We start from the raw sequence: 12,541 nt of genomic DNA on the forward strand, positions 1-12,541 counted from the left end.
TAAGTAGAGGGAATACAGGGTAACAGGAAAACCACTGGTTTGGAAGTTTAATGCTTTGGTCCTGACTCAACCATTAAATAGATGTGCTGTCTTAGGGAAGTCACTTAATCACCTTTGGATGTATCTTCACTAGTAAAACTAGAAATACTAATAACTGCCTTATCTACCTCAGAAGATAAACACTGATAAAAAATGAGGAAGGGCTTCCCTGGTGGCGCAGTGGTTGGGAGTCTGCCTGCCGATGCGGGGGACACGGGTTCAGGCCCTGGTCTGGGAGGATCCCACATGCCGCGGAGCGACTAAGCCCGTGAGCCACGGCTACTGAGCCTGCGCGTCTGGAGCCTGTGCTCCGCAACAAGAGAGGCCGCGATGGTGAGAGGCCCGCGCACCGCGGTGAGGAGTGGTCCCCACTTGCCGCAGCTAGAGAAAGCCCTCGCACAGAAACGAAGACTCAACACAGTCATGAATAAATAAATAAATAAATAAAAGAACGTGAATTTCTTTAAAAAAAAAAAAATGAGGAAGTTCTTTGAAAACATAAAAATTTTATTGTATTGTTTAGAACATTTTCCAATGTTAGGATTCCATAAATTCAATGAATATCTTATTCACTTTTCTAAGGCTTTTGCTAAACCGAATCAAAGAACAAAGGATCTTGTCATGTATTTGTAGACTAAACCAAAACCCAAAAAATGTACACTTTATATTCAGTGATTCATGAAAAGCTAAATATGCAAGACACTGGGTTAGGGCTACACAGAAGAACAATGTTTCCTGCCCAGAAGGAATTTGCTGTCCAGTTTATAAACTGCTCTATTTCAAATCAACCCCATATGATATCTGAGTTGCTAGTTTTGGTCAGCAAAAACAACTCAACTTAAATACCGTGGCCTGCAAACATCAAAAGACAAACATGAGCTACCCTTTTATTTTGGGGGAGTGGGCTAGGAAGAAAGGGCTAGATAATGACAAGAAAATTATTACGTAAATCAAGGAAAAGCTTGACTCATGTGGTTGTGCAAACTACAGTGAGATCGTTTGTTAAGGCAAAAGATAACAGTGTGGGCTGGAGAGGATGGAAGGATGAAGCAAGAGGCAGTGGAGCTGAGGAGGATGGAGGTGCAGTAACCGCCCGCTGCAGCTGCTCGTCTGAACTCTGTCATGAACGCCACTTCACTGACACAGAGTGGGTAGGTAATACTTGCCAAGTACCTGAAAAGGTACTGTTACCCTAAGATAACCATGGACTAAGAATACTTGCTCATGAGGCCTATAAGTTTTTCATGTGCTACTCCCACAGGAAAAGTGGTAACAATTTTCTTATCAATATGTAAGTCCATACAAGGATGTAGCTAGGTTCCTTTATTTCTTGTATGTCATATTTCCACACAGTTGAAATTATTTGTTCAGTGTTTGTTTTCCTTATTAGATTGGAAGTTTTATAAGGAGAGGATGCATGACTGATTTGTGTGTTTGTACAGCACCTGTAATAGAAGCAACAATATACTCTGTTTAATAAATGAATTAATGATTTCAAAACCCACTCAAGTGCAAGAACTTTAATCTCTGATAGAGAGCTATCACTAGTTGTTTATCAGAAGAGAGGCCCTTCAGAAGAGCTTCCCTGAAACTAATTTCAATAGTATAAAGTAATTCCTCATTTTTATAGTGGGACATTAATAGATACTATTTCCTTTTTAATATCAATAAATCAAGAAATAGACGTACATACGTACTATTTAAAACATGACATTGAGCAACGACTAGAACTAAAATCAGGTTACAAATCCTCAAAATTATCAGAAGTATGAATTTAAGTGGAAAACCCAGACCTCAGAGCAAAAATATTAATACCAGAAAATGACAATAAAATATTAAAAACAGTATATAAATAGAATGAAAGAATCAAGACCAAACATATCTATAAAATCAATAAATGTAATGGTCAACTCGGCTATAAAAGAAAAAACGACCCTCAGATCAGATAGAAAAAAAAAAATCAACTGTATGTTTCATGGAAAAAAAAAATTTCTAAAAATAAAGGGACTCAAAAAATAAAAAATAAAAAAAAATAAAGGGACTCAAAAAGCTAACAATAAAGAGTAAAGAAATAGAAAGCAAATATAGACAATGAGAAAACAAAGGCTCCAATATTACTAGAAAATTACTTCAAGGCAGTAAGTGTCAAATAAGACAAAGCTTAACCCATTAAAATTAACTAACTTCCATAAAATAAATATTATCTTAATAAATTTGATGATAAAATTGGAGTTTGGTTTTCCACGGGGAAATGTGCATGTATAGACTGAGTTCAAAACTTGTTAAGAAAGCTCTCCCCAATACTTCATTCCACCTTTCACCTAGATACTACCAACATCAGAGAAAAGAGGGTATCACAGATACTACAAACATTAAAAATATTACTAGAAAATATTATGAACATCCTTATATCATTAACTTGAAAATTATGAAATGCACAAATTCCTAGAAAAACATGTTCTCAAAGTTGGTATAGGAACTATGAATATTCATCCATGTACTCATTAAATAAATTGAATCTGCAATTTCAAGGCCTCCCACTTAAAAACAACAACAACAACAAATTAGGCTGAGATGACTTCACAATTAAGTCTTCCCAACATTTAAAGAAAAGTACCAGTCTTCCACAAATTCTTCCAGAGAATATTAAAAGAGAGATCACCTCCCAGCTTATTTTACAAGGTTAGCAAAACCTTGATACTAAAGCTTGAGAAGAAAATTATGAGAAAAGAAAAATGCACATCAATCTCTCTTGTGACTATAAATGCAAAAAATCCTAAACAAAATAACACCAAATCTAAACAGTGATAACACAACATGACCACACTGAGCTTAATCCAGGAATTCAAGGTATGTTTAAAGGTTTTTCCATTAAAAAAAATCAAGCCTTGCAATTTACCACATCAACCAATCACTGTAATTCACCCTATTAACAGAAAAGAGATCATTATATCATTTAACTAGGTAGGGAAAATAATTTGATAAAATTCAATACCCATTCATGAAAAATAGTCTTAGTAAACTAGGAATATAGTGAATTTCCTTAATTTGACAAAGGGTATTTACCAAAAAACCTACAGCAAGCATCATATTTAATGGAGAATGATTAAAAACGTTCCCTGGTATTACAATAACAGACAAGGATGTCTGCTATCACTTTTATTCAAGTTCGTATTAGCATTCCAAGCCAGTGAAATAAGACAAGGAAAAAAAAAAATCAAAGGTTTAAGGATTGGCAAGGAAGAAATAAAACTCTCGTTTGCAGATGATATGTTTGTTCATGTGCAAAGTTGGAGAGACTCACTATCTAATAAGTGAATTTAGGAAGATAACTGAATACGTAGTCAATATACAAAATTCAGCTTATTTCTTCATATTAGCAACAGATAACTAGAAAAAATTTAAATGTAATCAGAATAGCATCAAAAAACATCAAATATCTAGAAATCAATTAAAGATGTAAGATGTCTAGACTGAAAACTATAAAATCTTAATGGTGGGATATACAAGGTTAGTGAATTTTAAGACTTAATATTGTAAAAATGTTAATTCTCCCCCAAATTGATCTATAGATTTAAATCCTGGCAGGTTTTGAAGAAGACTGGACAAGCTGAGTCTAAAGTGTATGTGGGGGACTTCCCTGGTGGTCCAGTGGTTAAGACTTCACCTTCCAATGCAGGGGGTATGGGTTTGATCCCTGGTCAGGGAGCTAAGATCCCACATGCCTCGTGGCCAAAAAAAACCAGAACGTAAAACAGAAGCAATATTGTAACAAATTCAATAAAGACTTTAAAAATGGTCCACATCAAAAAAAAAAAAAAACCTTTAAATAAATAAATAAACAAATAAAATAAAATGTATGTGGAAATGCCAACAGCCAAGACTAACCAAGATAATCTTGAATGAAGAATAAGAAAGCTGGAAAACTTACACTACCAGACATCAAGACTTTTTATAAAACTACAGCAATTAAAAAGAGTGCAGTATTGAGAAACAACAAACAGACCAATGAAATAAAACAGAGTGTAGAAACAGATTCACATGTACAAATAGGGCAAAGGAGCAGAACAGACCAAAAACAGACTTTCACACTTACACATTTCATTTATGACAGAGGTGACAACACAAAGCAACAGAAAAAGAATGGTCTTTCAGTAAATGGTGCTGGGTCAACTGGATATCCATATGGGAAAAAAATAAGTCTACCTCACATCATACACAAAAGTCAATTCCAGATGGATCACAGACCCAAATGCAAAAGTAAAACAAAGCTTTCAGAAGATGACATGGGGAATATATTGATAACCTTGGGGTAAGCAAAAATTTCTTAAACACGTCACAGAAATAAAAGGAAATAAAAGGAAGAGACTGATAAGTATATCCTTTACTTTTTGTAAATCATCATTGAAGTATTACATACAGGAAAGTGTAAAAAAAACATAAGTATACAGCTCACTGGAGTTTCATAAAGTAAACACTCATGTAACTACCATGCAGATCAAGAAATAGAATATCACTAGCACCCCAGAAGCCCCCACCCCACACTCTCCCAGTCTCTATCCCACCTCCCAACTCTCTTAAAATTATGAACTTACATTTACCAAAAAACGCCATTAAGGAAGTGGAAAAGGTAAGTCACAAACTGGAAGAAGATATGTGTGATAGATATATCTGACAAAGTACTGATACTCAGAATATACAAAGAACTCCCACAAGTCAATGAAAAAAAGATAAACAACATAACAGAACAATACATAAAAGAGTAGGCACTTCAAAAGAAAGGATATCTATGCAGCCAATAGACATACAAACAGTGCACAGTATCATTAAACACCAAGGAAATGCAAGTTAAAACTGTAACAAATACACCTAAACACATACCAGAATGTTCAAAATTTTAAAGACTGATAATACCAAGTGCTGACAAAAATTTGAAGCAACTGCACACTGCTGGTAGAAGGGTAACTTTGTATAATCACTTTGGAAAACTATATGGTAGCATCTAATAAAGCTGAACATATGCATACTCTATGACCCAGCACTCCTCTATAAGCTCAAAACCAAAAACACATACTAGAATATTCACTGAAGAATATCCATAATAGCCAACAAGAAAGACAGAAACTAAAATAACAGCAACAGAATAGTCAATGCAGGGAACAGAGAAAAAACAAATATCATACAAATAAAAAATTTCCCTATAATTAATAGATTCAGAGAAGAAAGAGTAGAGGTTGTATCCATAAAACAAGAACAGCAAAATTTTATATACAAAAGCCAAGAAACAGCTGCTGGAAATTAAAAATATGATCACCAAAATAAAAAAATCAAAAAAAGGACTAAAAGTAAAATCAAGAAAATATCCCAGAAAGTAAAACAACAACAATAATAAGACGGAAAATACAGAAGTAGAAATAGTAGAAAAAGTAGAAATAGATGGCTAATACACAACTCATACAAAGAGAATGGAAAGTTAGGGGATTCAGGAGAAAATGGGAAAAAATGACACAGGAAAATTTCCCACGCAAAGGATAGTAGTCACGTCTATCACCTACTAAGTGCCTGGTGAATGAAAAAAGGCCTACAGGCACATATCAGTGAATTTTTAAAAATCATAAATATACTGAACTTTTTAAGAGAGAAAAAAGAAGACCATAAAAGAGGAACAGAGATTGAGCATGGCACTGAACTTCTCTTTGGCAACTCTAAAGCTAGAGAACAATGAAGCAATGCCTTCAAAACTTCAGGGAAAAAGCTTCAGGAATCAAGACAGTTTGGTACTGGCACAAAAACAGAAATATAGATCAATGGAACAGGATAGAAAGCCCAGAGATAAACCCACACACATATGGTCACCTTATCTTTGATAAAGGAGGCAAGCATATACAGTGGAGAAAAGACAGCCTCTTCAATAAGTGGTGCTGGGAAAATTGGACAGGTACATGTAAAAGTATGAAATTAGAACACTCCCTGACACCATGCACAAAAATAAACTCCAAATGGATTAAAGACCTAAGTGTAAGGGCAGACACTATCAAACTCTTAGAGGAAAACATAGGCAGAACACTCTATGACATACATCACAGCAAGATTCTTTTTGACCCAGCTCCCAGAGAAATGGAAATAAGAACACAAATAAACAAATGGGACCTAATGAAACTTAAAAGCTTTTGCACAGCAAAGGAAACCATAAACAAGACCAAAACACAACCATCAGAATGGGAGAAAATATTTGCAAATGAAGCAACTGACAAAGGATTAATCGCCAAGATTTACAAGCAGCTCATGCAGCTCAATAACAAAAAAACGAACAACCCAATCCAAAAATGGGCAGAAGACCTAAATAGACATTTCTCCACAGAAGATATACAGATGGCCTACAGACACATGAAAGAATGCTCAACATCATTAATCATTAGAGAAATGCAAATCAAAACTACAATGAGATATCATCTCACACCGGTCAGAATGGCCATCATCAAAAAATCTAGAAACAATAAATGCTGGAGAGGGTGTGGAGGAAAGGGAACACTCTTGCACTGTTGGTGGGAATGTAAATTGATACAGCCACTATGGAGAACAGTATGGAGGTTCCTTAAAAAACTACAAATAGAACTACCATACAACCCAGCAATCCCAATACTGGGCATATACCCTGAGAAAACCATAGGTCAAAAAGAGTCATGTACCAAAATGTTCATTGCAGCTCTATTTACAATAGCCAGGACATGGAAGCAACCTAAATGTCCATCGACAGATGAATGGATAAAGAAGATGTGGCACATATATACAATGGAATATTACTCAGCCATAAAAAGAAATGAAATGTAGGTATGCGTAATGAGGTGGATGGAGTTAGAGTCTGTCATACAGAGTGAAGTAAGTCAGAAAGAGAAAAACAAATACAGTATGCTAACACATATATACGGAATCTAAGGGAAAAAAAAAAAAAGGCCACGAAGAACCTAGTGGCAAGACGGGAATAAAGACACAGACCTACTAGAGAATGGACTTGAGGATATGGGGAGGGGGAGGGGTGAGATGTGACAGGGTGAGAGAGTGTCATGGACATATATACGCTACCAAACGTAAAATAGATAGCTAGTGGGAAGCAGCCACATAGCACAGGGAGATCAGCTCGGTGCTTTGTGATCACCTAGAGGGGTGGGATGGGGAGGGTGGGAGGGAGGGAGATGCAAGAGGGAGGAGAAATGGGAACATATTGTATATGTATAACTGATTCACTTTGTTATAAAGCAGAAGCTAACACACCATTGTAAGGCAATTATACTTCAATAAAGATGTTTAAAAAAAAAAAAAAAAAAAAACTTCAGGGAAAATGGTTCTTAATCTAAGATTTCATACCCAGACAAACTGGGTTGTGTCCAGCTGGAATAAAGTTTATTTCCAATGTGCAGGTTCTCAACTTTACGTCCCATTTTATTTTATTAGAAAGCTACTAGAGGATTTGTTACAAACTGAAGGCATCTACTGAGACAGAGGAAGACAGAACTCCAGAAAACAAACTCCCCACACAGAAGCACAGTAAAGAAAATCCTCAGAGCTACAGCTACACAGCAAGGCCAGAGAATGCATTCAGACTGAAGAGGAGCAGAGGTGATTCCAGGAAAGACACAAGAAGGAACCCCACGGATTTCAGCATAAGGAAAGTATTATTGATGGGCATGTAGCAGAAACAAGCATGAGGAAAGATTAACTCTGTTATAAAGAAAACTTAGCATACAATTCCTAAGACTGACAACAATAAAGAATTCTGATGCTGATGATAAGACATTACTTGCCATAACCATGAATAACTTTCAGTCATAGTAATGTAAACCCTGACTATTTAACCTATTTAACTAAAAATGTGGTATAACTATGTTGGGAGCATGAAGCAGAGAGAGAACTATGTACTCATGTACCATTGTGGGAAGTCAAGAAATAATGTCTAAAATTAATAAAGAAATAGGATAATAAGTTTATTATTCAGAAATATAAAGGTAATTATAAAGGGAAGTGACCAGAATTGAGATTAAATGCTTCTGGAAATGGAACTAAAAGACACAAAAAGTAGGAAACTACTGTTTTGAAACACAAGTTTTTAAGCATTGATTTTTTTTTCATCTATATTCCTACGTTTCTTAGAGAAATACAAAAATCTCAAAAAATGCCATGGACCTCCCCATATCGGTGAAATATTTTTAAGTGATCTAGAGAAATATATGATGATTAAAGGTCACTATGAATGAAAAACCTATGGATTCATTAATTTTTTTTAAAAAAGTCACATATCATCTTTCAGCTGCAACTCTTACCCCCATAAAACTGACAAGTCACCAAACCGGTTTTCTCTATAGGGCTCCAACCCATCATCCTTTACCTGGATCTTTTACTTCCCACAACTGCTTTAAGAGTATACATTTTCTAATACTTATATTCATATTTTATTATTTAAAAAACATTTCCACATTCCAGTCAACGACATTGTTTTCCCAGTTACGTTAAATTTTAAAACTCTCCTCATAGGCACAGCTAATTCATAGATAAATTTTGTCAATTATTTTATGACCAGCATGAAACCAATCTTATCATCTATGCCCTAGCTTCCTATACTTTCTTCAACGGTCTCCTGGCCTTAAGTCAGTTATCATATTACATACAAGAGCCAGATTAAAACCTCTGTCTAGGGACTTCCCTGGTGGCACAGTGGTTAAGAATCTGCCTGCCAATGCAGGGGACATGGGTTCGAGCCCAGGTTCAGGAAGATCCCACATGCCACGGAGCAACTAAGCCCGTGCACCACAACTACTGAGCCTGTGCTCTAGAGCCCACGTGCCACAACTACGGAAGCCCATGCGCCTAGAGCCTGCGCTCTGCAACAAGAGAAGCTACCACAATGAGAAGCCCACGCACCGAAACCAAGAGTAGCCCCCGCTCGCCGCAACTAGAAAAAGCCCATGTGCAGCAACGAAGACCCAACGCAGTCAAAAATTAAATAAATAAATAAATAAATAAATTTAAACCTCTGTCTAGAATGTCCTCCCCATACTTCTCTTCTTTCAAAGACCATATATTCTCTCACTCCTCTACTTTTTGTTTTCATTGCATTTACCATGCCATGACACATTATATATGTACTTATCTGTTGTCTCTCTCCCTATCACTCTAGAAAGTAAGTTCCATGAGAGCAGGGACTTGGTTTTGCTCACTGCAGTATTCCCACCACTTAGAAACGTGCCTGCCACAAGTTGAGGGCTCAATTTATGATTTTTGAATTTAAAAAAAATTCATTCATTCATTAATGTGACAAATATGTGTTAAGCACTGACGTAATGGAGACACTGTGGATAAAGCAATGAACAACTAATACAGTTATGATCAGAAAAGGAGAAAGGAGAAGCACTAAGGAGGGTCTCTAAACCTAGACTTCATGAATCAGGTTTCTTGAACAGATGAAGCGATATCTAAGTTCAGACTTGAGGGATGAGTAGGAAATAGCTAATTAAAGTGGGAAAGAAAGCAGCAGGAAATATGATCAGGGAATGCAAGGGCAGGGTGCAAAGGGGGAGATGAACAGCACATTCAAAAATCTGCAGTTTCACATGATTCAGTTGCAGAACAAGGGACGAATGTGAGGCCAGAGAGATACACAAAAGCCAAATCATGAAGGACTTTGTAAGTTATGTTAAGTGTTTTGACTTTAAAAGTCATGTTTAGGGGGCTTCCCTGGTGGCGCGGTGGTTGAGAATCTGCCTGCTGATGCAGGGGACATGGGTTCGAGCCCTGGTCTGGGGGGATCCCACGTGCCACGGAGCAGCTGGGCCTGTGAGCCACAACTACTGAGCCTGCGCGTCTGGAGCCTGTGCTCCGCAACAAGAGAGGCCGCGATGGTGAGAGGCCCGCACACTGCAATGAGGAGTGGCCCCCGCTTGCCACAACTAGAGAAAGCCCTCGCACAGAAACGAAGACCCAACACAGCCAAAAAATAATTAATTAATTAATTAATTTTTTTTAAAAAGTCATGTTTAGTTTTTTTTACCTAAAAACTAACACGAATTAAAATGTTTTCAGCAGAATAACACTATTAGATCATTGTGTCAAACAGATCTTCAGGATGCAGTATGAAGAAAGAATTGAAGAAAATAAGACAAGAAGCAGAGAGATGAAATGAGAGTTACTTGGTAGAGAGATGGAGCAAGTGAATATTTAGGAGGTAGAGTCAACAGGACTCGTTGGCTAATTAGATTTGGGGGTAAGAGATGGGAAGAGTCAAGGATGATGCTCACTTTCTGGGATGATGCTAAATTTCTGGCTTAGGCGGCCAAGTGGGCAGTGGTACATACAGTGAGATAAAGCATACAGAAGAAAGAGCTGGTTTGAAAGGATGATGATGAAGTTTGGGAAGATGAATTAGAGATACTGGTGAGACTTCCAACCAAACAATGTTAGTAGATTGAGTGATACAAACAACTGAAGCTCAGGATAAAGATGTAAATTTGGAAATCAGTAACATATAGATGATAACTGAAGCCGTGACAATGAGTGAAATCATCCATGGAGGGTTTACATCCAGAGAAGAATGCACAGTATTCCCCAGGAAACCCCACCGTTTTGAAAGATAGACACAGAAAGAACATAGGATGGGGACTGAGAAAAAACAAAGAAGGAGGAAAACCAAGAGAGTACAGTGTCACAGAATAAAAGACAGTATTTCAGAAGGCAGGAGTAGTCAAGAGTGCCTAATACTAAAACAGGTCAAGTAACGTAAGGACTGAAGTTTGCTCAACCAATTTAATTAGGGTCATCAATAACCTTGATGAGAACAGTTCAAGTGGCATAGTGAGAACAAAAGCAGTATTTCAGAGATATAAAAATTGAAGAGGTAAAGTAGATAGTAAATACACACAACTCCAAGAAGTTTGACTGTAAAGGGAAAAGAAAGAAAATGAATTCTAAAGGAGACACAGAGTAAAATAAATAAATTTTTAAGATAGGGAAGATTTGAATATATTTAAATGCTTTGGGGAAGAAGCCAGTTTAGAAAGAAGTTGAAGATGAAAGGTAGCTGACATAATCCATTGAGTGAGCTGTCTGAGAAGGTAAGAGGGAATGTATCTGGGAAGCACAGATATTGGTATTAGTTTTAGGTCACAAGATATGGTCAAGTTCAGTTCAGAGGGGTAATAAAAAAGCTACTCCCTTGTTCAAATCCTTTAATCACTTCTCATTTGCAAATTTAAACACAAATGCTTTAGTCTGTTCAACTTCACGAATATTCAAATAAGTGCAAATTTAAAATGAAATACAGTTTTTATATAATGAATTACCAAGAAGAAGAAATATTGATAATAATACCATAGAAGGTAAGCTAAAACTGAATTGCACATAATTTGTCAATAGACTTTTAATTTGGTAAAGTCTTTGGAAATCAACTTGCCAGTATGTATCAAAAATCATAAATATTCATACTAATTATACTTCTGGGAATCTAGCCCAAGGAAATATTGAAAAATATAGGAAGGAACTTACATACATAAGGATACTCACTTGAGTACTACCTATAATGGTGAAAAACTGGAAATAATATGGAAATGATAAAGGAAATTGTATGCTAGTACAATGCACAGTTTTTGGAATAATATACAGTTAATTATAAAATTATAGCACACAAATTATATAAAACATGGATTAAATGTGTATAATACAATGTTAGGTGAAATCTTTTAAAGTATGTATATATACGTGGCATCTTTCCAACATCACCCAGAATAATGCTTTTAAATAATACTGGACAACATATCATCTATTTCTTCTGCCCAGGCAGCCAATTTATCTGTCTAGAGACAAGGAATATAATATCCTCCATGGAACTCTGTGCTTTAGCTTATCTATTTCTCAATCATAAAAGCATTATACTAAAGACTAAACTAGAAATAATAGTCAGGGGTCAGGAAGAAGTAAATGTTAAAATGCCTGGAATGAACAGCAATTTTCAGGATTATAATAACTGAATAATAAAATATTTTATAAACTTTTCACACACAATGTCTTTAAAGTGCACATTTTTAAAATCTATCTTTCACCTAGAAAGTTTCTTCTAACATGTAAAAATAGTCACTCTCGGTTACTATCAAAAAGATGAGATTTAAGTGCTGGCAAGGATGTAGAGAAAAGGGAACCCTCATGCACTATTGGTAAGAATGTAAATCGGTACAGCCATGATGGAAAACATTTGAAGGTTCCTCAAGAAATTAGAAATAGAACTACCATATGACCCAGCAATCCCACTTCTGGCTATATATCCAAAGGAAACGAAATCAACATCTCAAAGAGATACCTGCACCCCCATATTCACTGCAACTTTATTCACAATAACCAAGTTATGGAAACAAACTAAGTGTCCATTGATGGATGAACGGATAATGTGTGTGTGTGTGTGTGTATATATATATATATATATGTATGTATGCATGTATATACACACACACAATGGAATATT

At 36.1% G+C, this 12,541-nt stretch overlaps 1 protein-coding gene across 1 annotated transcript in view; it reads right to left on the reverse strand.

Moving 5' to 3' along the window:
* MBD2 (methyl-CpG binding domain protein 2) overlaps positions 1-12,541 on the reverse strand; it is a 71,200-nt gene that overhangs the window by 20,527 nt on the left and 38,132 nt on the right. The window lies entirely within an intron of this gene.

This window comes from Balaenoptera musculus, chromosome 14, assembly GCF_009873245.2.
Source record: "Balaenoptera musculus isolate JJ_BM4_2016_0621 chromosome 14, mBalMus1.pri.v3, whole genome shotgun sequence".
Classification (NCBI taxonomy): Eukaryota; Metazoa; Chordata; class Mammalia; order Artiodactyla; family Balaenopteridae; genus Balaenoptera; species Balaenoptera musculus.